The 24123-nt window shown below is 47.9% G+C and overlaps 1 protein-coding gene across 4 annotated transcripts in view; it reads left to right on the plus strand.

The window, feature by feature from the left end:
- The window catches only part of GALNT17 (polypeptide N-acetylgalactosaminyltransferase 17), a 423223-nt gene that overhangs the window by 369005 nt on the left and 30095 nt on the right, over positions 1–24123 (plus strand). The window lies entirely within an intron of this gene.

Here is a 24123-nt window from a genome sequence, read left to right on the forward strand (position 1 = left end):
CCAGACAAGGAAGAGGTTCTGATTCTTACCGATTGATTTCCAATGACCTTTGACCTTGGGACAAAGCACCAGAAACCATACCTCAGGTTCAGTTTTTTTCTAAACTGTGTCCCTTGGAATGCTAGTTCCCTGGGTCGTCGTAGGCCTCCTACAAAAAGGAAAGGAGTTGAATGAAAGTAAAAGCAGTGGAGTTGGGAGCCTCTGACTTGCACAGAGACCAGCGGGCGTCGCTGCTGTGTGGACAGGCTCCCAGCTCAAACACGCTGCTCTGACAGTGCTGCAGGTGTGCCAGGCGGAGCACTTCCCGGACTGGTGCTTGCTGCAGAGCAGCTTGCTGCACTGGTTGCCCACATGCCAGAAGCAGCCTTTCAGGTGGCTGGCGGGGCTCCCCGTGGCTGTCCTGAGATGTCCGGATTCCAATCAGTGAGTGGTCACCAGACAAATGACCAAAGGAGCAAGAACGTTGGGGATGACTGTCCTCCTCCTTCTCATCTGTCATAGTCCCAAGACCCAACAGGAAGATCATAGATAAGGAAACTTACCAACATCCACAGTTTTTTTTTTAAAATCAGTGTAGCCCTGACCAGTTTGGCTCAGTGGCTAGAGCGTCGGCCTGTGGACTGAAGAGTCCCAGGTTCGATTCCGGTCAAGGGCATGTACCTTGGTTGCGGGCACATCCCCAGTGGGGGGTGTGCAGGAGGCAGCTGATCGATGTTTCTCATGGATGCTTCTAACTCTCTATCCCTCTCCCTCTCTGTAAAAAAATAAAAAATATATTTAAAAAAAAAAAAATCAGAGTAATGTCCTAACTATAATGTACAAGAGGGAAAGAAAAGAAAGTTGATTTACAATAACATGTATATTTTATTAGCTGGCAGGAGCACCCCCAGGTTTCCAAGCCCCTCCCGCAGGCAGCACCTGCCTGGCCCAGGCCCGCAGCAGTACTCAGACCTATCTATGCTATGCCTCCTTGTCCGCACGGTCCCAGCGGGGTGGAAATTGGTTCTTAGAGGGGGGTGCAAAAGAGTATTCCTCTTTTTATGTATACACCACAAGCACATACAGCACACAAACAGATTTACAGAATATCCCTGCTATTAAAATGTCATGGTGGGAGCAGAGCGGGTGGCTATGAGGAGGAAGGGATATCTAAAAATGCTCCATGGGGCGTGGGCTAATAATGAGAAAAAGGTTGAGAAACACTGATGCATTCCAATCCATCACAGTCTGATACTTTTATAAAACGCAATAAAAATGAATTACTAGAAAAATAAATGGGGGAAAAGGAAACAACGCAAGCCTCAAGTTTTTATTATTAGATTCGACTAACACAAAATTGCTCAGCCAAATTGCTTTTAAAGCTTACTGACAATTTCCCTGCAAATCTTTTTGCAGACCCATTGGAGGACAGGGAGCGATCTTTGGGCTGCACTTTAGGTGGTCTTGATCTGGGGGCCTTGGGGTGGGAGAGAAGCAGGGATGCCTGGGACAGGCCTTGAGGAGGGCACCCTGGAGGGGTCTAGAAACACAATAGGAGTTAGCTGGCGGGGAAGGAGGGAACAGAAGGAACAGCCTGGACAAAGGCACCAGGAGTGAATCACTTGTCAGCTATGCAGGTGGCAATGGCAAGGTAGGGCTCCAGCAGGAGGTGAGGGCCAGAGGAGGAAGGGAGGGCCGGCAGGAAGGCAGCGCATACTGCCCCAGCAGGAGCAGGACCTCGGCCCTGCGGGCTGCATTTCACACCCTGTTCTAACCAAGTGGCCCTTGACATTTTGGGGGTCAGTGGTCACTTTGAGATTCTGGTGGCACCGATAGACCCCTCCCCAAATACTGAACAAACTCAAGACATCCTATGAACCGCTTGAGGGGAAGGTTTCACATAGGTCCATTCAGAGTCTCCAGATTCAGAGCTGATCCCTCTGAGCATGCCTCGTGTGGCCATTCATTCAGCCCCTGTTTATGGATCACAATTGTGTGCTGACTCCAGTCCTATCAGGCCTGTTAGATACAGAGGGGACAGTCACCACCCAGAGTGACTGAAAGCCCAGGGTTCCAGAGGGCTGGGGGCAAAGCCAGACCCTTCCCTTGGCAGAGCGCCATGCCGGAGGAGCGGAGGGGGGACCCAGGACATCCTGTGAGGACCAGGAGCTGGGCATTCTCCTAATACGCTGACAATCCCCAGTGTAGTGTGGTTCTCCCCTTCCCAATCTCTCCACGTCTTACCAATCTGCATGTTAATCTTTCATGGACTTACTGTGAGCTTCCACCGGATGAGCTATGGTGGCCAAAACCACTCAAGACCGGAATGTCATTGAGGTTTGTAAGGATTGGCACAGATTTAATGGGCAATTTCATCAGGGTTTGTACGGAATATAAAAAGGAACTAGCAAGTGAAAATATGCCCGGAGAGGCAGCTGGGATAATTGGCCCTTGCAAACACACAAGAAGGGCTCTTCTAAAAATACCAGGGCCGCATTGAAAGAGACAGGCCAAGGACTCAACTCAGCAAGAGTACAAAATGGCAAGGACAACATGTTTGGATATTTCAACGCAGTCCTGAAATCATGGGGCTTGGGGTTGAGGACTCAGGGGAGAGGTGCCATTTGGGATGTAAAGAAATGAAGCAAATCTGACATAGGTCACGTTGCTGAATTCATACCCACGAATCCTGTGTCAACGCTGGGACTGTCAATTCAGCTGGAGGTTCTTTCATTCAACAGCTACTTGTTGAGAACTTACTGTGTACCAGGCCCTGTTCTCGCACTGGGTATGTAGCAGTGAACAAAACAGGCCTATTCTCTCCTTGCAGAGCAGACAATAAGCAAATAAATATGTATCGTGGACTAAGTGGACAGAGACTGGGCGTGGAGGGGGGGAAGACTGTTTTGAATGGTGTAGACATGGAATGTTTGGGGGTTAAGGAAGTATTTAAGCAGGCCTAGATGAAGTAAAGGGACAAGACATGGATTTCTGGGGGAAGCATATGCCACACAGAAGGAATAGCAAGTGCAAAGGCCCTGACCTCAGAACGAGTTGCGCCCAGTTGAGGAGCAGGTGGAAGTCGGTGTTGCTGGAGTGGCATGTGCAAGGGTGTGAGGGTGAGAGATGTCAGGACAGGGCAGACACCATCCTCCATCGTTTGGATCGTGGTGTATACTCTGAGTAAGGTGGGACGCATGGGAGGGTTTGGGGCAGAGGAGTGACATGTGCGACATATGTTCTGAAATGATCCCTCATTGCTCTGTGGGAATTCTACCAAAGGGACAGGAGCAGAAATGGGGCCCAGCTAGGTATGAAGGTGGGAATAATCCAGGTGAGAGATCACCAGGTGCTTTGACTCAGATGGGCAAGTAAGTGTAGGTGCTTGAAGCTGATGGCAAACTGAGGAAGGGGAAGATTAGTCAATAACCAGGCTAAGTCTTTGAGGGCCTGAAGTAACCCTCAGCACCCTTGGCAGGGCCCGGGAGCCTCAGCAAATGGGGATCCTTTAAAAGAGCCGGAGAGGTTTAGCCTAAAGAGAGAAAGAAAAAGCACTGGGGACCGTGAGCCCTTTCTTCAGATGCCTGAAGAGATGCCCGTACGAGGAGGACCGTTATGGCTCTAGCCCACCCTCCCACCACAGGACAGGATGCTCTGGTGAGCTTTTGCCCTGGAAGTGAGGCCCCAAGAAACCCCCTGGTGGGAGGCTCTGGCCACTGGGAGCCACCCCAAATCAGAGTCTCCTGTGCATTCTTTCATTCCTGATATCTATGGGGTTCTCTTGCCACTGCTGAGGTTCCAATATTGAAGAAGATCCTGTCCCTGCCCTCAGTGACAGGAGGCAGTGTTGGGTGCTCTGAGGGGTGGGAATGTTTCCTAAAGGGGTTTCCATCCAGGCTTAGGATGGCATACATTAGCCACACCTAATGTGTCTGTGAGTCTGAATGCATTGGGGGCAAAGGGAAAGAGAGAACCTGGCACCTTCCTGGATGTGGCTGGAGTGTGGGGAGTGAGGAGGAGCAGTGGGGATGCAGAAAATGCCACCATCTCTTAGATGCACAAGTTCTCTGGAGCTGGGACCAGGGAGGTATGCAGGTGTGCGTGGCCAGGGTAGGAGCCCATCTGTATTTAAAATTTTAACATTTTGCTTGTCATGGATTTTTTGCATCATCATCGTCTTTAAATATTGCATCATAATATTTATCTTGATTCCTGAGTTTTTGTGGTGCCCCTTAGGTGCTGCGTGCAGAGTGCCTCGCTCGCCTTCCTCTGGACTGGGGAGGTTTCCAAAGGTGGAGCTTTGGATGGTGATCTGGGAGAACTGCATCATAAAACCGTAGGAAGGGGTCTTGCCATCATGGCCTGCCTACCCGACCTTTACAAAGGGCAGACGGAGGCTAGACCATTTGTCCCAAAGGCCGGCATAGACCTGCAATCAGCAGATGCCTTTGGGGAGGGCTCCCCCGAAATCCGTCTGAACCCGGAGTAAAGTGCTTTTCCCCAACAGGGAGGAAATGGATGCTGCCGGTATGTGTCACCTCATTATTTATTTATTTAGGGAGATTGGCTGTTCTCTCTGCTAATCTTCATATAACATGCCTCATTGCCCTCTGAAGGCCCTGGAGAGGTGTCTTGTAGCATTTGTTTGGTTGAATTTGTTCTTGAAACCTGGTTGCTCATTAATCGCTCTCCTGGAAATACCAGACAGAATAGAGGCAAGTCCGCTGATGGCAAATCCGGGGCATACTTGGCATTTGCAGGTAAGAACCCAAGGAGAAAGCCCATGTTTTCTTTCTGCTTGAAGCCCTGTGCTCAACTGCATCAAGAATTGGGAGGGTGGCAGACCTGGGCAAGGCAGAGACAGAGGAGGGAAGCTTGTGGGTAGGGCCTACGCCCTGCTTGGAGAGGACACTGGCATCGAGGGGGCTCTCCCTTAGAAGGCTCCTTCCACTCCCTGCCTAGGTCTGAGGTTGCCAGGCCCACAAACCTAGTTCTAGATACCACCCAGTCCCAGTCCCCACCCAGTCCCAGTCCCCACCCAGTCCCAGTCCCCACCCAGTCCCAGTCCCCACCCAGTCCCAGTCCCCACCCAGTCCTAGTCCCCACCCAGTCCCAGTCCCCACCCAGTCCTAGGTGCTGCCCAGTTCTAGTCCCTGCCCCAGTGTAGCTCTCACCCCAGTCCTAGACTCTCCTAGGATTGTGCCCCTAGGAAGAGCCCATGCCATTCCCACCCCCTTGAGGTGAGCATGTTTTAACAGAGTCCTCAGATGGGAGGACGAGCTCTCCAGGAATGTGCTGCGTTGGGCAGTGGGCAGAGGCATAGGCCAGAGTGGCTGTTCGGGTGGGTGGGTCTTCCCCAAGATCCCAGTGCACTGGCCCCTGCATTTTCGGCACCTCCCCTTAGACCTCTGCCCTGGGCTTGCCCATGCCTCCAGCCGCACTCTCAGCATTGGCACCTCACTTCATTTCATAGGCCACAGGATTGTTCAAAGATGTCTTGGATCTTGTGGCCCTCACCTTGGGTAAAGCAGGAAGGCCAGTATATGCAGACAGCCAGCGTTCAAATTCCAGCTCAGCCATGACCTAGCTGGGTGGTTTGCTTGGGTCTTTATTTATAAAGGTGGCCTGGTGACAACACAGAGGTCAATGCCACTGAAAGAGAAGCTTAATGTGTCTCACAGTTCCTCTAGAAATGAGGTTGTGCCACACCATGCAAGGCCTTAAGGGGAAACCCCAGGTTTGGTCAGAAGGTAGAAGGAGCAAGGGAGACATGTAGGCCAGAGCCTTCATTGGGGTTTCTACAGGAAAAGCAAGGCAGGGCAGGCAAGCAGCTTAGGACTGACTGGGTTGAATAATTCCGGCAACCTCAGACCTAATTGTCCCACTTGCCTGGTACTGGGCCCTGGGTGATTTAGGGCAGGGGGAATATTGGCTTGGTGTGTGAGAGTTAGATAAGGAGGAGGTTCAGTGTATGCACTCTGGACCTCAAAGGAGAGGGAAACCACTTTGGCTAATAGTTTGGCCCTCTGATTAAAGGCTGCCAAACATACAGAACCAAAGAAAATGTAGTTGGGACCTAGGTCTTTGGGCAATTTACTACTCTGTTTTTCCTCAATTTCTTTGTTTCTAAAATGGGGAGGATATTAGTACATTTCTTATAATGTGATTATCTCAGTGTGTGATTGAGTTTGTAAATGTAAAGAGCTTAAAACACAGTGAAGTGTTAGCTCTTATTACTTTGTTATTATTACAGTCATTGTATGGCTGAAGCTCTCCCTCTGAGCAGGTTTGGTGGGAGTAAGTGAATGAGAGAACCATCAGAAAAGGAGCCTGAGGTCAGAGTGGGTCGTTCCCAGTGCGGCCAGGGTGTAACTGTGGGAACAGGGGGTTGCTGTGGAGGATGAGGGTCAGTGGAGATGGGCCAGCTGGGACATTGCTCAGCACTGGCTCCATATGCAGCTCACGAATTAGAATCACACACAATGTCCCCGTGCACAGCGGCATTGTAGGCCATCTGCTCCATCTGTGAGACCGTGGCACAAATGTGGCGTGCTGTAATAGATGAAGAACGGGGCGGTCGCTTCCTTGGAGGGTTAGGAAAATGCTTACAAGGGAGGGTCCCTGGGCCTTGCAAAGCGAGTGGTATTTGGATGGGTAGAGAGGAGGACATGAGAGGAAAGTCCTGGGGTAGTCGAAATGTGGACAGTCGTTGAGGTTAGAATGGTCAGAAAGTCTAATAGGGATGGTGGGGGAGGCAAGTCTGAGAGTGGAGGCTTGGGCCAAAATAACAGATGGAAATAATGAAACAGGCCTTTCGATTTTTCTGGTTTGGTACTGCCCTCAGTGTATAGGTGAGGGCTGGAAGTCTGGATTCTGGCCCATGATGCTTAAAGGAATCCACAGAAAAAAGATTTGAGGAGACCCGAACAGCATGGGGTGCTTTGATAAGACCCTCCCATGGACCAGGCTGTGCCTAAGTGAAGCGCACCCTCATCTCCAAGTCACACACCTGGGCCAAAGACTCCACGTTCTCCCTGGTGATCTGGGCTGTGCCCACCAGTGTCCTGCGATGACAGCTGTCCATCACCCTCATCAGGCTGGTGTCGCTAATCCACCACCGGAGGGCCTTGGGCACGGCTCAGCTTGCTCCAGCAGGAGACACTGATCTCCCTCTTACCTCTGCCGTGAACACGAGTCACTGTGAGTGGCCTGGGAAACACCGAAAGCCGCCTGAACCGTAGCTTTCAGCTATTAAATGCTTGGTGAGCATGCACAAGTCCTGTTACCCTGGCATCTGCTAAGCACAGCGCACTTCCTGGTGCTGGTGAAGCGTTGCTCCTACCGGCCACATGGAGCTTTTCGTTATGGCTTTATCCAGTTGAGCCTCAGGTTAGTTCATCGAGGCCAGGGAGATGGCGGTTGATTACAGGGAGAACGCAACCTTTTTCATGAATATATCTTCGGCACCATTTGCTCTGAATAAGGATAATCATTTCTCACAGCCTGGAAACCATGTTATTTAGAAAATTAAGATAAGTGCAAAACAAAGCAAGATTGGGGGGGAAAATAACTTTAATCGTAGATTGCCAGAATGCTGACAGGAAGATAAATCATGCAACATTTTCCCCTGTGAGGTTTGCATGAATATGATTTTTTACAGTTACTCTTCCACTAGTGGTGGTTAATTTTCAAATCAGTCATTTAATAGCCTCTTAGCCTGGGAGGAAAGATGGAAATCTCCATGCAGACTTCGAGTTGCCGATGAAAATCAAGCACCTTTTGATTTTACCTCTTGGAAAACATCTTTGTGGAGACATGAAAAATATCTCTTGAAAAACATATACTAGTTTTTTTTTAATTTTTAATTAGTCATAGCCCCCAAACAAGGGTCCATGCATCTGCAGGGAGTCTGTGATAGAGTTAAGGGGTCCATAAACTTGGTCAGGATATAAAACGCATGCTGATGTTCACTCATCTCAGGCTTGTATTGGTGATAGTTTCGGTTATGAATGGAGACCACACATCTCCGTCCCATTAGCCACACTTACACTAACATCTCCAGCACTAATCACAGAGGCATGCACATCACATCCCAGATCTTGTGGATATCTTGAAATCTTAGGTACCCTCCTGTCTACTTTAATATTAAAGTGATCAAACCCACCTTAGCTCTTGTTATGTAATGTGTTAAAGAAGTACGTGTTACTATATCATGACTTTTTATAAATTTGATAACTACATTTCGATGCATTTGGGTTCACTGTGATTCTGTGCCTTTTGTTGTCTTTAAAGCATTTTCATGACGAGAAGGGATCCATGGGCTGCACCGGATGGTGCAGGTATCCCTGAAACAAATGTTTAAGGCTCTCTGCCCAGCTCCAAACAAGAAGATTCCCGAACCTTGACAAAATGCAGATGCCCAGGCCCCTTCCCAAACCTGCGAAACCAGGATCTCAGGGACTGGAACCTGGGCGTGTGTTTTTGAAAAGCTCCCCAGGTGAGAAGGATGCAGTGAGCCCAGGCCAGAGGAAACCTCTCACTTAGATCAGCGGTCGCTAACTGGTGGTCCTTGAACCACTGGTGGTCCGTGAGGTCCGAATGGTTGGCGACCGCTAATTTAGATTATCTGTAGCCCAAAAACCAAAACCGCAGAATTGGGGGGTTGGAAGCGAGGCTGAGGGGCTCCGTTGTAGAGGCTTCTGGAAGTATGTGTGGTGGGAAAAGCTGTGGAACCTAAGGGGGTCAAGTGGCATTTGGACCCCACCTGGTTAGTATCTCCCTGAGCCTCAGCTTCCTCATCTACAGCTCAGGGAGCACCCGCCTCACGGGCCTGTTGTGAGAATGAAATAAAATATCCTGGATCACCTTGCAGAGTGACTGACACATAGGAAGTCTCAGCTGCCACTTTCCAGGATGTTCTTGTCTGTGAGGCAGCAGCGATTCCGAGGCTGAGGAGGTGGTTATAGAATGGCAGCGAGACTTGGCTTCCAACGTGGCTCGGGCATTTCTCCTGCAGGTCCCAGTGCAGCTGAGTTAGAGCAGCTGCTCCCAGGGTTCCCAGCATCAGCTGTCCCCTGCCCCTCGGCGTGGGGCTGCCATGTCACCAGGAGGACCAGCTGTCTGCTGATGCCCCTTCGGTGATTCTGAGAGTATAGTGCCACTCCTGACTGACCAGTCCTTGCATGGAACAAAGTGTCTCATTTAGCCCCTTCCTGTCTGCAGGCACTTTAAATCTCTTCTGTTTCCGAGAGGAAATTTAGAATGTTTTCCTAAAGCAGATCTTCAAGATAATAACAGAAGGTGCTGTAGTTCCATGGGCAACTGACTGCCCAAGTCCTTCAAGATGAGATTCTTTGAAGGAAGGTTTTCCTTTGCAGACCTTCTTCTAGAATGTTCTATTGGTCAGTGCTAGCTGGGTTCCCCTAGGCCAGGGGTGGGCAACCCCTGGCACGCGAGCCAAACATGGCACGCCAGTAACTTTTGCTGGCACATGAAACCCTCTCTTATAATCTTCCATTTACAATTTTTTTCTTAATATCGACTTCTTTATTTTTCAGATAAATTCAGTGTAGGTGCATCTTAGATAAATAAATAATTTTACATAACAAGTTATCTTAAAGACCATAGACATGGATTGATGAGAGAGGGGAAGAGCAGTTTCTATGCCTCTGCCTTAACTCTCCCTGCCTTCCTAGATCCGACCAGTGTTTGGGTTTCATCCACATACGCTTGTGAATCTTTGTTCTCAGTGATGAATTTTGTTAAGTCTCGTAATAGGAGTAGCCTGACGGATGAAAGTAGTAGCTCGTGCATATCTCTGAAGGTCACAAAATATAAACCTGATGTAAAATCTCTGTCATCAGCGATGCAGCAGCAGAAGTCCCACTGATAATATCAAACGGAGTCATAAAGTTTTCTGTCGGACTATCAGTGTACATGTATACATTAAAAAATAAACGTATTTTTCATCATCATACACTGTTTTTGTTGCTCGAATGAATTATTTCTTCAAGGTTCTTCACATACGTACACCTTAAGAGATATCAAGTAGGCTTAACATGTTCTCAAAAAATTAGGGTTGGCACGCAGAAGAATTTTGAGTCAGAGATTTTGCTGGTTTTGGCACGCACTCAAAAAGGTTGCCCACCCCTGCCCTAGGCAGTGTCATGCCATGAAATTCAGGGAAAATGTAGGAAGGATATTGTATTCATCAACTTGTGCTGCCAAAACAGAGTACCACAGCCTGGGTGGCTGAAGCAAAAGAAATGTATTTCCTCACAGTTCAGGGCTGGAAGCCCAAGATCAGAGCTGGTTTTCTCGGACACCTCTGTCCTCTGCTTGTTGATGTCCGCCTTCTCCCTGTGTCCTCACAGGGTCTTCCCTCTGTGTGTGTGAGCCCTAATCTCCTCTTATTATCAGGCCCTTTCACATTGGTGAGGGCCCACCTTAACGCCTTCTTGAAAGGCCCTGTCCCCAAGTAGCATCACATTCTGAAAGACTAGGGGTTAGGGCTTCAGCCTGTGAAATTTGGAAAGAACAATTGAGCCCATAACAGACATGATTTCTTTCTGCCCTCTAAGTATTTCTCATAGGATGCAGGGGTGGCAAGAAAATATAGGGGCACATGGCATCTGTTGGGAACATCAGACCTGATAAAAGTCAGTCACAGGAGGGATTGTGCTTCAAATTCCCTGGGACAAAGGCCTGGGATGGCCTCTGAAGGAACCCTAAGCTGATGGTTCTTTAAGCTTTCAGGTCAATGCTTTTCAATGTTATTCTGTCTAAGAACTAACAAAACCCAACCCCCCGCACTTCAGGGTTCTTACCAAAGGAAAAAAGGAGAGTGCATTAAAGATAACACAGTGTCTCTCCTATGTTTTCTCTCAGCTAGACAGTGGGTAGACATATTTTGCTCAAGCCGGCTGTCTTTTTGACTGTGTTCTGTGAATGGGTAGTGTGTGCATGCATTCCGTCTCCCGGGCTCTGTGGGAGCCAGGCTGCCAGCTGCTTGCAGCAGCAGAAGACAGCAGGTAGGAGATGACATTTTAGCATTGTTCAAATAGGCCACGGGCCTGGAAGAGATGCCGGACACAGTGTTCAGAGAGCACGAACAAAGCAGCACTGGGAAGAACTGTTTAAAAATTTAAAAGACCATTTCTCTTTATCAGCTCCACTGCTGGCTACTATTCCAGCAATTTCCAAAACATGAAATTGGCCCCAAGCAGGACAGAGAATAGAATGAGATGGGGCAGATGGTGACATTTTCAATATTCAGGTGCAATAGCCAGCCTCCATGGAAGCTGAGGAATGAGTTATTTTCTGGGAGAGGAACAGAAATAAGATTACTAGATTGGCCTCAGGGAAGCCACTTGCTTCAGGACATCTAATCCATGCAAAGCATGGGATTCCTGGACACATTTTACAGTTCTACACACTTAAAAGGCAAAATACAGGATGGAGAGTAGCTGGGTCACTCTGGCCACTGGAACAAGAAAACCTCCAAATCTCAGTGTCTTAACTGGGATTTTAGTAAAAACCCATTGAAGATATTTATGGTTGGCAGATGACCTTCCTTGTAGTTATGTGGGCCCTTGGATTCTTCCATGTGTGGTTCTTCCACCTTCAACAGGTGACTTCCAAGGTCCCTGTGCAGTGGGAGGGAGGGTAGAGAAGGCACACCAGTTCCTCAAGCACATTAGACCTGGGGTGGCACACTTCCTCTAGGCTCACATGAGGAGTCTTCCAGCACACCTAGCTGCAAGGGAGGCTGGCACGTGGGTGTCCACATTGCAGCCTGTGCCCCAGAGAAGTTGGCCCAGATTTTAGTTCTTTTGGGGACTAAATTAGAAGTTAGAGTTCAATGGAACTGAGATTCATCATTTTCTCAGCATATGAGTATCCCCTCTAGTTGTTAGGATTTTTTCCTGATCAAAGCTCCAATGTTTGCATTAAAAAATTAAAGATATTGTGAAACCTACTGGTGTTGTAACTCTTCAAGCTGCCAGCCTCCAGCTGCTGGCCCAGATTCCCTTAGGAGACTCATGGTTTTGAAGTTTCATTTTGTGCCAAGACCCAAGCAAACCAAAATCTGTGTTTGTCTTTCCCCTGCTTTAAATTATCCAACATCCCCAAGAGCACTGCATCAAATGAAGGCCCAGAATTTCTGATCTTCACTCTCCTATGGGGTAGCTTCCTTACCCACAAGACCCCCACCCAGGTGCTTGTTCACTGTCAGCCATTTGCCCCAAGCCCCTGGGCCCTGGTCCATTCTGCAACATGGAACATCATCTCTGTCCCTTTGCTGGCCTATAGCTCATCGTCATTTTCAGAAATCCCCCACGTCCCCCCACATCCAGTACATCTAACCCAATTACTAGTCCAACATTTTGAAAGCTAAGTGACATTGTTAGCAGTTTATGCAAAAAGAACAGGCTGGTATGGAATCATCAGAAGGATTCTGAGGTGGCTTCAGTCTTGGAGGAAGCAGTGGGTGACCCAGCTCAGGAAAGCAGGACCAGCGTGCTCCCAATGCTTCAGCAACCCTGGCCATGAACCTTCTCTTTAACTAACTGACTGCCTGCAAGGGTCTCAGTGTCTTTCTATCTTTTGAGTGGAATGGAAGGTGGACTCACCTTCTGTTTAAATTTAACTTACTCTTTTTCTTTGCCGAGCCTGGGAACCTGAGTGTGTGTTCACTTATCACTGTGGTCCCCTGTGTGTACCAGTTCACAGGGGAAGCAAGTGCATATCATGCTCCTCCTCTTGGCTGCAGGAGAAATTAAAACCTTCCTACACCTGGACACTGCTTCTTCATGATCTTCTACCATGAAGGCTGTGTGTTGGTGATGCCGTCCTGTAGGGACGTCCAATCTGCTATGTATGAATGGCGACAGGTTGGAGGCCTAGTACGCTGCCCAATTCCTGGAGCTCCTACAGGAACTGGAGAGGAAGAGCATGAGTGACAACTTCTCATGTCCTCTATTGATGCCTTTCCTCTCCCTAGTGGCCCGACTGCATGGACCGGACCCAGAAACCCACACCTCCTCTTTCTGTGAGCATCTCACTCCCAGTGCTGCAGGAATTCCAGATGGTGCTCAGGGTCCCTCTGACTTTCTCCTCAGTGATTGTCCTTAGTCTCTGAACCTCCATAAATGCCCTTCCACTCTAGGAAATCCTTGACCCTGACCCTCTGGGGGAGAGTAAGAGGGCTGTGGATCTGCCCAGCCAGGTAGGGTAGAGCCCAGCCCACCAGAGAGCCCAGATCCAATAGCAGGTCTTGGGCAAAAGCCTGAATGTGCACAAAGGGGCTCATGGTACCCAGACGGTGAGACCTGCAACCCTGCACCAGAATCAGCAGGCCTCACTCTCACCACAGTCATCGGGTCATCATCTCCAGCTGTCCCTCCCGCGGGCATCACACAGAAGTCACGGTGTCGTCACTGCTCGAGACACAGCTCACTTCATAGCTGCACCTGTGGTCAGCCACTAATAGCTAACTTGGTGGGTTTTTTTCAGCATTTACTGTGAGCTGCCATTGTGCTATTAGTGGCTGACCACAAGTGCACGTTGGTTACCCTATTCCTTTCTCACAACAACCCTCAGATCAGGTGCTCTAAGTTATCAGCTGCACTTCAAGGCTGAGGAAACCAAAGTTCGGGGATGAGAGTAGCCAGGCTGCCATGTAGCAGAGCCGGATGTGAGCCCAGTGCTCCTCATCTAACACAGACCTTTCATGATTCCATGCTCTACAGTTGCCCAGAAATTGCCTTTGGGAAGCATAGAGCCAGTGGGCCCAAAAGGCCATTGGCACTCTGCTCTGAGCGGTGCCTTACAGGGTCCTCATGCCCACTTCCTGTCTGCAAAGGTGGTCCCTGCCGTCCCTTCACCAGCTCTCACCGGGCCTCTCTCTCAACTTCCCAGCTCTCCCATTGCTGTTGGCTCTGTGTTGGCCTCAGATCCTGGTCTTGGGTGCTTGCACCTGACTGCTTGTTGTGTGGGGCTTTTCAAGTTCTGCCTCTATCAGGGTGTCTCCACTGATCCCAACTTTGGTATGTACCCCCTGACTCCCAACTTTGTGACCTTGAGTGAGGGGTCCTCACATCTCTATCCCCGATGAGGAGGGAGACTGGGCCTCCCCTGGGGAAGAGAGCAGGGGTAGATAAGTAGCCAGCCAACATTCTCTCCAAGGCATGTCTCAGGCAGGCCCTCTTGGCTGCATTTAATGAATGGAAGGTAGTTACTAGCATTAGATGATGGCCAATGGCAGATGCTTCATCTGGTGGATCTATGGTGAGCTGATTAGTCCTGACTTTGCCCTAGCCGTAGTCCCAAACTTCTGGCAATGCTGCAGCCACTGTTCCCTTCTGCAGATTTCTGGAAAGGATAATTGGAAAGGCCTTTTATTTAGTCCTGACTAAGTTGGTTTCAGGGAGGGAGCTCAGGCCCTAGAGACCTCGATCACCTTTGAGGGCCTTTGAACCATGGTGATAGGATGCACTCTGATGCATGAGAATATTCTAATTTCCTCCCAGATCTCTGTACGTGATCTCAAAACTCTGGCCCTCTGGTGTTAAAAACACAATTAAATATTGTTCATTTTTCTCCTTTGGTTAAGCACGGTTCGCCTGTAATTGCACCCTACCAGCTCCTCTTTAATTCTAGGCAAATGTAGACTAACTGACGGGAGAACATGGGTGCCCAGGTCAGGAAATGAAGGCCCCTCTTCTGTCTGCTTTCTCGTCAAGGTTCTAAAGCGATCTTCAGCACTTGCCTAGAATTCTAATTTTAAGCTCTAAGGAAAGAGCAAAGACGGTGAGTAGGACCCCTGTCTAAATTATCTTTCTATCCCTGGCAGCATTTAGCTCTGTGCTCTGGTCTTAGTAAATATGTGCGAGGTATTGAATGGAATGACTAAAGAAGGTGAATTATTTACAAGTTAAAGTCATCAATCAGGCTGGTGCAAAGACAGGTAACATGCTTAACACCTACTTAGTCGGAGCGGCTCTTGCAAAAGGAGGGACTGTCCAAAGGAAGGAGTCAGTGAACAGGGCAGAGATAGGAGGACAGAACAGGAGCAGAGAACGCTGACATGGGGAACTCACTCATAAGTGGCCGGGAAAGAGGGAGTGGAGGGAAAGAGAGGAAGGCAAACAAGTGAGGGGAAGTCAGGGCGCAGCCGACCTAAAAGTGGGCAACTTTGTACTATTTTCCTAACACAGAGGCCCAGGCCCTCTCTGGCAATAACAAAGGTAAGTTTGAAACTGGTGAGCATAGACCCGGTATTATTCCACCTTCCCCCCAATATTACCCTTTTAAGTGCAAAAGCAATAGCGACAAAAATCAAAGGAAGCAAGCTCTCCCAACACTTCTTCCAGGCTCGATAAATCAAGCTGCTTTCCCCGTGCACATCTCCCCTCCTCTGAATCACATGTCTCTTACAGACTTCATTTTAATTCCTCATCTGGTATTAAGAGAAATGACTGGCATCGACTGGCAACAGAATCCAGGTATTTAAGCGTTCTTGTCACTGTGGTAGCTAAATTGAGATATGGCTTGAGGTCCATATTTGTAAATCCCTGCTTCTGAGAAACAGTAATAAATAAAGCAGAAGAATTAAGATTGAGTTCTCACAAAAGGACTGTAGGAGCAAAGCCATTATGTGATCGTCCAATTTCGTAGGATGGAATGTGCATCGAAACTGGGAAAAGCCAACTCGCTGTCTCCAGCATGGCAGAGGGGGTGCTGAGGACCAGGGGCATCTCTGGGGGCCCTGATCTTTGTTATGCCCAGATTTCAAGACCCCCCAAAGATCCACCAGGGAGCACCAAATCTGATGCAAAAGCAGAGAGTCTTTTATTCAAGCTCACTTGGTCCCCCCCACCCCACCCCCCGCCCCCGCCTCCATTACTGGATGCAAGAGAGAGCCCCCCAGTCCCAAGAGAACAAAGAATTTATTGGCCTGGGGGTGGGGGCACACTCTGACCACTGATTTGGCCGATTCCGGTTGGTTGAGTGAGGGCCAGGGGCTAGTGACGCAAGGGCAGGGTGCAGTTAGGGTCTGGTTACACAAAGACAGGGGGGTGTTCAGCATACTTTTGGCCTTGGGCTAGTTTCCCCCGCTTTCCCATTGGCCGAGATAAGGGCAGGCTGAGTAACTGATACATTCTGCGGCTTTTTCTTGGAAGAGGGGTTAAGGACACAGCTATCAGTCCTGTTCTGTCCTTTCAATCTTCAGGAGGGTGAGCCCAGGCCTCTGGGAGCTGGGTTACCAGGTTGTCCCTAAAATGATGGGGAGGATGGGAGTAACAAATCAGATGTTCTCTTAGCCAGAAATCTGTGTTGCTTTGAACAGATTTTATCAGCAGACAAAAGGCTTAAAATTGCCTGCCCTTGGATTACTGAATGGAGTTGTTTCTGTGTTGAATGTTCCTCTGATGTTGTTTTTAATGATGTAAATGGGTTTAAATGGCTTCTGAAGTGACTTCAATCTGCTGCCAGGAAGGATTCCTGCCCCTGGAAGGAGAAGGCTGTGAGACAACCAAGGGCAGGGCTTCCCTCATCCCCCACGGGGAGGGAGAGGAGAGGCCCCACCCAGGACAGGACTTCCAGGTTCTGTGGGTCAGGTACATAGGTCAGGCCTTGAAAGGAGGTCATGGGAGGGAGGATGCTGGGGTTGAAGGCCAGATGCCTCCACTTCTCCTTAGGGGGTGGCCTTGAGGGCTACAGGAATCCCTGTGGCCCCAGAACACCTTATTACCCAGAATGTCTGGAGCTGCTGGTCACAAACCACAGGAAGCCATCAGAGCGTTTATTTAATTCTGGGCTCTTTGACCTCCCTCCCCCCACCTTTTTTTAAAGGGGTAAACTTTTTTTTTTCTCATACTCCAAATCTCCATGACAAAATATAGAGAAAAATATAGAGAAAATTGTGTTCTTTTCTCTCCTGAGAGGTGTCGGTGGAATTTCCTGTCCCTTCAGCTATGTGAATTGGGAAGAAAGCTCACTGAACACAGACTGGAGGCCTTCATGGAGAAGGTTTATTTCCTGTGCCCCTTTCTGGCTGCCTCACCAGTCTTAACTCCCTTGGAATTCTCCCATTTGAGTCTCAGTATTTGTCATTCTTTCATCTGATCAATGAAAGAAAGTCCAAACCTAGAAAGAAACTTTATAAGAGTTTATCTGAGACAAATCTGGGGACATGCCAGGAAGCAAGATCTCAGTGGATTGAGAAAATGCTCCGGAGAATGGCCATTTTGCAGGTTACTTAGTACATCAGAATCAAAGGATAAAACGGAAGGAGGGATACATGGAATTCATTGGTGGTAGGTTAAGGAGGCAGGAGAAAGTAACGAGGGAAATATCAAGGGTTTGATTAAAAAGGAAAATGGAGAATCACATACTTCTTTTTGTTGGTGGGTACAGGATAGTTAACATCTAACATGTGCCGCATATAGAGATGGTGTGCAGGCAGCAGGATAACAATGAGGGGTTTCATGGCCTGTGCTCTCGTGACAGCCGTTGTGCCTTGAGGGGTCTAGGAAAAGAAGATGACTCTGGTATTTCAAAGGTATGTTATCCTAGATGCGTAAGAACAATGAATGTACTGGACTCATGTAGGGTAAAGATTGACCTTTGCTTAGGAAGCTGGAGGCCTGGGAGGTGACTGCCCGCTGTGGCCTGCCCAGTTAGGAATTTATGATCAGAACAGCATATGTGGTTACTCCCGGTCACTGAGCTTGTCAGGTCTGCTATGTGGTCCCTTTTACGTCCATAAGAGAAAAACTATACATAATTTGTGAGGATAATGTAGCTCATGAATAGTGACATCTGTAAGACATCAGAGTAGGACTCTGCATCATTATGGGATAGACTTCGGACTGCAGAGTTGCTTCACTAGGTTTGGCTGAGAGCCCTGACTGGACAGTGTGGGGCACCCATGGTTACCATTGGAGCAGTTACAGACCTTGTGAGTGAGGGTGGTGTAGAGGAGAAAAAAAGCCTTTCCTCTACCCTTCTAGGCTCTCAGTTGGGGCCCCTGTAACAAAAGACAGGTTAACAAGAGAAGTTCAAACAGATACTGATTAACATGCATATCTCATACACACCTGGGAGAAACTCAGAAAGGAGTAACTCAAAGGGGTAGCTTAGAATTGGGGTGTGGAGGACACCAGTTAGTTGAGTCATCATCATCATCGTTACTCCCAGGCTAGATTTCCAACCCCACAGTCTCCTTGTGCTTTCTGAGCAGAGGATGTGCTGGGTTGTTTCTGGAAGGTTTTTCCACAATCAAGCACTGAATTCACGGGCCAGACTGCAGGCCAGTGAGCTGTGCTGGCTCTTCCAGACAACCAGTCTCCCCTCAGATGTCCAGGCCCATGTCTGAAGTGCATGTGTGGACTATGCCCTTCAGAGACCTGGCCATCACTCTCCCTCAGATATGCTCCTCTCAGCTCCCTCATCCTGTCTCTCCCCACTCAGCCCCAGGCGAGTGAGGAAGACCAGCATCTCAGGCCAAAGCAGCATCTTGCTTTCTACTCCATACACATGCCCTACAGCCCCTCCATTCATTAATACGTTCACATTGTCATTCGAACAAGAACTTATCAGGCACTTACTTGTGTGCCAGGCACAGTGCTCATGGAGCTAGCAGCTAGGAAAGAAGAGAGAAGGTAATGTGCTCACAAAATCACAGCTGTGGTAAGTGCTACATGAAGGTGTGAAGGGGGCTCTGACTTTCTGGGGGGCTTCCCTGAGGAAGCCATGATTGAGCTAAAGGCTAACATAGGAATTAATTAGGTGGAGAGTGGAGGAGCGAGAGGCAGGGGGATAAAAAGATGTTGAAGCTGGAAGGAGTGTGGCACCCGGAAGAACAGAAAGCAGGATTGTTGGGGGAAGTGCAGTGATGATGCTGGTGGGGCAAGGAGATGCAAGTCCTGGAAGGCCACAGTCAGATTTTGGGCTTCATTCTCAGAGCAGTGAGAGCCAGGAAGTGTTCCGAGGCATGGCGCGATCAGATCACGCCACCTGCTGCTGACTGGAGCTGTGGAGTGGTGGCGGCTGTGGTCTAGGTGGCAGCTTAGAGTGATGGTGGAGGAGGAGGTGGTTTGGTGGTCATGGTGGGTATGATCGGAAGTGAGTGGAGCTGAGCCATGGCGAGGAGTCGTCATCTGCAGGACTTGGTGGTGGACTGGCCAGTGCTGAGGAACGGGGCGCTCAGGAGAGCACCAGGGTTTCTTTCTGGCTCCTGCTGCTTCCTGTTCAACTTGAATGATTGTGGTGTGGGGTGGGGAGAGGGCTCTGGGCTTCCTCCCGTAACAGCATCTGAGGCTCTTTCCAAAATTGCAATGCTCCCGGGGGCGCTGGGAGCATCTCTGAAAAATAGCTTTCATGTAATCATGGCTCTCAATGACAGAGTTGAAAATTCTCACTAGGTTACTTTGGCCCAAACCTCCTCATTCCTGAATACTTCCCGCTGCCCATGATAAACAGCTGGTCTCTTAAAATGGAGGGTTAAGACTTGACCTTGAATATTTGAATTCTTAGTGGTTTCCAAAGGGGGCTACACAAGAAAATCCACTGGGGCTCAAGAGGGATATAATAATGCTTCCCTTTTCATATCATTTTCAATTTCTATATATATGTTAATTTATCATGTGTAAAATATATTAGTACAGTAGCATGTGCATATAATTTAAAATGGATAAACCAAACATATTGAAGGCTATGCTTTAATTTTTTTCCAGAGGAGAATGAATATCAAAAACGTTTGGAGGCCACTGCCTACAAGAATAGATGATATAAGCAAACCAGTCACATTGGTTCTGACTCCTTGGTGTCCCCCACAGCTTTTCACCTGCACCTGGCAGTGGCTTCAGGCTCCCACACTTTCCTCCCTTGCTGACCTCAGTGACAGCGGCCCTGGGAGAGCGTGGTCTGGGCAGCACCTGGCACATTAGATGCCCTGCCTCTTGTCAACCCCTGGAACCACTACCAGGCTGAACTGGCTTTGGCCAGGCACATCCTAGCTTCTTCAGCCCCTGTGATACAGAGTCATAACACCACAGCCTCAGAAAAGTCCTAGACTAGTGGTTCCCAAATCTGGTTACACATCACAACATAAAAAGTGGGGGGACTCTTTAAACACCCAGCTCCACCCCTGGAGAATTAGATTCTTAGAGCTGGGGTGGGACCCAGACATTTATAATTTTTAAAAACTCTTTTAGTGATTCAAAGGCATAGCCAGGTTTTGGAACCAGCCATGTAAGACAATTTCTCATCCTGTCCTTGAAGGAAAGATGTGAGACTTCAACTGAGAAAATATAGAGGACAATCAGGGAGACCATTGACCAGGCTGAGATCCAGGGATAATTCTGGGAATACCAGTTTTTCCTAATTTGATGACACAATCTTTAAGGATCTAAGGAGTTAGTGAAATATTTATTAAATGGTATGAGTTGAATGAATGAAAGAAACATGCATCAGTTGGAATTAAACCAGCACACCCTTGAAGACTCTCCCTCTCCCTCTCCCTCTCCCTCTCCCTCTCCCTCTCCCTCTCCCTCTCCCTCTCTCAAGATGGTGGGAGATACCAATGCCACCTGCCCACTGGCATCCCTCTCCCATAGTGTCCTCTTCTTCTTCCAGGGCATGAATTGTTCTGAAGCAGAAGAGATGTGTTTTGGTCTAAGACTTCTTAGGACCTAGAGTTTTGTGACTGACTCTCTCTCTCTCTCTCTCTCTCTCTCTCATTTTTTTGTTTTGTTTTGTTTTTCCCCCTTTCTTACCTATCTCCTTACCCCTCTCCCCTTTGGAAACTATCAGCTTGTTTTCTTTATCTATGGATCTGTTTGTTTTGTTTTGTGTATTCATTTGTTTTGGTTTTTTTGTTCACATTTAAGTGAAATCATATGGTATTTGTCTTTCTCTGTTTTACTTATTTCACTTAGCAAAATACCCTCTATCAGTGGTTCTCAACCTGTGGGTCGTGACCCCTGAAAATACATCCTGCATATCAGATATTTACATTACAATTCATAACAGTAGCAAAATTACAGGTAAGAAGTAGCAACGAAAATAATTTTATGGTTGGGGGTCACCACAACATGAGGAACTGTATTAAAGGGTCGCGGCATTAGGAAGGTTGAGAACCACTGCTTCCATTCATGTTCTTCCAATGGCAAGATTTCATTTTTTATGACTAAGTAATATTCCATTGTATATATGTACCACTTCTTATTTATTCATTCATCTATCAGTTGACACCCAGGTTTCTTCAGACAGAGAGGGACTGTGGTGATGTTATAGGAATCTGGGCCAGTGCCTACCATGGTAATTCACTCTCTTTTCTGGGTCCAACAGAGTCTGAGAGCCCCTTGCCCCACCCCAGACTATACAGGAAGAGCCGAGTGGCTGGGAGTTGGTTCTCACTGAGCATGCCAGCTCATATCCACATGGCGGATCCCAGCACAGGAAGCCAGGTTCCTGCCACACAGGACAGGAGTGTTGCATTGCCTGCCTCCCAACCTGGGACATCATCATTCCCTTGTCATTTAAGAGATTTGGGATCTGACACAGGGTGCAACCAGGCTCCTCTTCCCTTCTCACCTCTACTTCTAACAAGGCCACTTGAGCCTTCTCGTGAGCATAATCGCACTGCGGGCTTTGGAGCAATACTGACCTTGGTCTGGACAGCTTACCGAGGTTTGGCACCAAATAGGCCTGGTTGCAGGTTCTGTTCCCACTTGGTGGCTCTGTTCTTGGAACTGGGTTCCTGGCTTTTGCTGAGGGTTTTCATATACCTGCACCTGTGATCCCTGCTTGGCACCCACCCCTTCTTGGCTTTCCTCAGTCGTCCTGAACCTCCCCAACTCAGAATCCAACCCTGGAATTTCTTTTCTCCATCTCTCTGTGGACTAATTTATCTGTCTATCGATTTATTTATTTTGTCACAGCTTTGTTGAGATATTCACATACCATTATAAATCACCCATTTAAAGTGTACAACTCAGTGGCTTTTTAGAATATTTAGAGTTATACAGTGATCAACACAATTTTAGAAGATTCTGTTCACCCTAAAAAGAAACCTCATACCTACCAGCAGTCACTCTACTTTCTCCAAACCCACCCCCAGCCCTAGGCAACTGTCAATTTACTTTCTGTCTCTATGGATTTTCTTATCCTAGACATTTCATGTAAATGGAATCATGTAAATGGAATATATGCTTCTTTGTGACTGGCCTCTTTCACTTAGCATAATATTTTCAAGGTTCGTTCATATAGTAGCATGTATCAGTATTCCATTTATTTTTATTGCTAAATAATATTCCATTGTATGGAAATACCACATTTGTTTATCTATTCATCAGTTGAACATTTGCGTAATCCAAGGTCATGAAAATATGCTCTTATATTTTTTTCTAAGAGTTCTACAGTTTTAGCTCTTACATTAAGTCTGATCCATTTATAGTTAATTTTTGTAGAGGTAGTGGCCCAAAGGCATTCTTTTGCAGTTGTCCAACACAATTAAAAGACTATTCTTTTCCCCCATTGAATTGTCTTGGCACCCTTGTTGAAAGCTGAATCTTTAGATCAGTTTGGGGAGTATTGCCATCCTAACAATATTAAGTTTTCTCATTGGTGAACACAAGCGTATTTTCGTTTATTCCCTGAATCTTTTTAAAAAATATTTATTTATTTATTTGGGAGGGAGGGAGGGAGGAAAGGAAGGGGGGGGGGAGAGAGAGAGAGAGAGAGAGAGAGAGAGAGAGAGAGAGAGAGAGAGATCCATTTGTTGTTCCACTTATTTATGCACTTATTGGCTGTTTCTTGTATGTGCCCTGACCAGGGATCAAACCCACAACCTTGACCCATTGAGACAACATTCTAACCAACCAAGCTACCCAGCCAGAGCCCCCTGAATATTGAAACTATCAAATGCCCATAACTGTAGAACTTCATGTCTTTTTTGCAATATTTTGCCTCCCTGACTTGACTTCCTTGTAATGGGTCTGTCTCAACCCAAGGGGACACCTAGTTATTAGGTTGCAAATCAAACTAGTCTGAGCCACCACTGTCTACAAATCCCTTAGCTCACTGTCTCCTCATTGAAGGCATGAGCAGTGAGAGAGGATTCTTGGTGATGGAGAGAATGTTCCAGAGGTATATGATTTCCCTGTGATACAACCAGAGTTGGGAAATAGAAACAGAGGATCACACACATCTGAATTGTGCCACCAAATTTAATCAATAAAGGCCCAGGAGAGGTGGACAAGTCCTCAAGGATGCAGGTTTCCAGGAGACGAAAGGTGGAATGGCTTGAAACGACCCCGTCTGGGAGGAGCATACTTTGTGCCGACCTGAGTCAGTTCACCAGCACACTGTCATTTATGGAGAGTACACAGGAGCTCACAGCAGGACATCTCACAGGTCCCTGAAATTTCTGTGTCTTATTCCTCTTTTCCCAAGAAGGAAGGCATTTCACTTTCACAAATTAATCCTCTGGGCAATCAGACATGCTTTGTTTTTCCTGCCTGGGACTGAGAGTGGTTGGATGGCCCAGCTTTCCCCTGGAAGCAGGGCCTGGGAGCCTGGACGCCTGCCATGCCCAGGCAGAGAACAGCAGGGGTCGCTTCCTTGGGCTTTTGCATCTCTCAAAGGCAACCATCACTCCAGCCTTCCACCTGAATACTCCAGGAACAGTGATCCTGTACATGATCTTACTGGGGTGGATGCTTCCAGAATGCCGGGCACCTGTGCTCTCGGGACTCCACATTGGAGTATAATAGTGCAGAACCATACCCCTGTATACTTTGTGCTGATGTGAACAGAAATGGTCTGTTTTTTAGTTTGAATTTTCCAGTCTAGATCTGCAGGGCACAGTTCCAGCAGGTGGGGGAAAAGCCTTCATGGATGCCAATGCACTACTGAGAACAGAGAAAGCCATGTGTCCCCGGGAGCACCTTTATGGGCCACTCCTACCCAGAGCTGGATTTTAATATTCTAGACTATTATATCTATAAAATTCCCGCAAATCTTCTTTTCTACCTGTTTTAATTAGGTTAGCTTACGTTAGGTTGTTAGGGCTGCGGTTACAAACCAACCCTGAAATCTAATATGGCTTTATATGTTAAAATGTTATTTCTCACT

The sequence above is a fragment of the Myotis myotis genome, unplaced genomic scaffold, assembly GCF_014108235.1.
Source record: "Myotis myotis isolate mMyoMyo1 unplaced genomic scaffold, mMyoMyo1.p scaffold_m19_p_5, whole genome shotgun sequence".
NCBI classification, from domain to species: domain Eukaryota; kingdom Metazoa; phylum Chordata; class Mammalia; order Chiroptera; family Vespertilionidae; genus Myotis; species Myotis myotis.